Below are 1,821 nucleotides of genomic sequence, written 5' to 3'. Positions count from 1 at the left end.
CCGTTCTCGGACCTCAATGTTAGTTATAAAATCGAACCACCTTATACCTAATATTCTTCTCAAGCACTTACTCTCGAAACTCGGAAGTTTGGTATTTTGAGCTTTGGCAAGGTGCCAAGATTCACACCCATATAGGAGAACTGGCATTATACAAGAGTTAAATAATCGGCATTTCGTTTTGACCGAGTATAGACTAGAGTTTCAGACAACATGCATCGTGTTAAAAGTTGCTCCAGCAATTCCTAGGCGGGTTTCGAGCTCTTTATGCATGCTTCCATCCTCAGTTATGTGTACCTACTCCTAAGTATTTAAAGCTGTCAACTTTCTCAATCCTCTGTCCATTATTATAGAGAGGAAGAGGAGGAGGAATGAATTACTGCATTCGAATCAATTTAGTAATCGAATGCATTCGATTATTTCCATTCGAATGAATCATCTCTACAAACAACCCTCACTCCAAATAGGTGCGTAGATTTTCACGGTCACTGTTCTTTTGGGTAATCCCGTGTAGGTTGGATTCGTTCCGTCGCTTCGGCTACCATTGCGCGAGCCATCTTCAGGGTAGACTTCAGAGTTTATGATTGAACTCTCAATCTGTTTCTTCGTTTCCGAAGGCAGAGGACACTTGCGAGTGCCCGGCCGGATTACTCGATTTAATAAACTCTACTATATAAATGTATCCACAACTAACCACAGTGCACACTCGCCTGTGAGGAGAATTCATGTGTTTGCAAACGAATACGCAAATGATATAGATATATTAAATACAACACTTTTGAATTTTTAAAGGCAGTGTATCAATTTATTATCTCCAAATTTAAATTCTTAAATAATAATATGTTGTTTTATATTGTAATACCTTTTATTTACTTATATCTGAATTCTGGATTTGTTGGATTTGTTGGATTTGGTCATGCCATGTCTTTCTCGGTCTAATCCAAATCCAACAAATACTTAAAGATGGACATGTCAAAAGTCGGAATAATCGGCGCGCGTGCATGAGAAGATGTATGAATGTAGAGGAAACGAGATCTGTATGCAAATATAGAGTGTTGTGGCGTTCTATCCTCTCTGCCTACCCTTACGGGGAAACGGCGTGATGGTTTGTTTGTTCGTTTCTGAATTCTTAATTATTATTTTTCTACATTCTTCTAATTTTAAGATTCTTTTAATATAACCGAAGGGAAAAAATGAACTTCTGTTCTCTCTACTGGAATATATGTATGTATGTACTATATGTAATATTAGTTTTATATATTTTTATTTTCTTTTTCTTATTACTTCATTTTCAATTTTTTGCTACTTTTGTGTAAAATATGTCTGTTCTTTAAATATAAATATATGTAAAACATGTAAAAGCCTACAAGGCGTTTAAATAAATAAAAAATAAAATAAAAAATTATAAAAAAAAAAAAATATATGTAAAACATGTAAAAGCCTACAAGGCGTACTACAAAATGCCCTTAATAGAAGTAATGCAAAGGCGCATTACTTCTATTAAGGGCATTTTGTAGCGCTGTGAACGCTACGATCACGTGGTACTAGTTATTGTGCCTGCAGTGTCCCTAAGTGGCGACGAAGAGAAGTCTCGACGAACGTCACGTGGTAGACGCACTCACCGGTGGAAGTGTGAATATACAGGGTGTTCTTTAAACCATGTCACATCCGAAACCACGATGATCAGTATAGGCAAGAAGACATATTAGCATATTGAAAAAAATATTTAGAAGGAAAAAAAATATTAAAAAAAAAACAAATGGTTGCCTACTTCTGCAAGGGAAAAGCGAGGCGGCGCGGCCGTACGGTTCAGACTCCCCTCTC

This window comes from Micrasema longulum, unplaced genomic scaffold, assembly GCF_059751315.1.
Source record: "Micrasema longulum isolate JH-2025_06_02 unplaced genomic scaffold, ASM5975131v1 h1tg001257l, whole genome shotgun sequence".
Lineage (NCBI taxonomy): Eukaryota > Metazoa > Arthropoda > Insecta > Trichoptera > Brachycentridae > Micrasema > Micrasema longulum.
Note: the sequence above shows the minus strand (reverse complement) of the source record.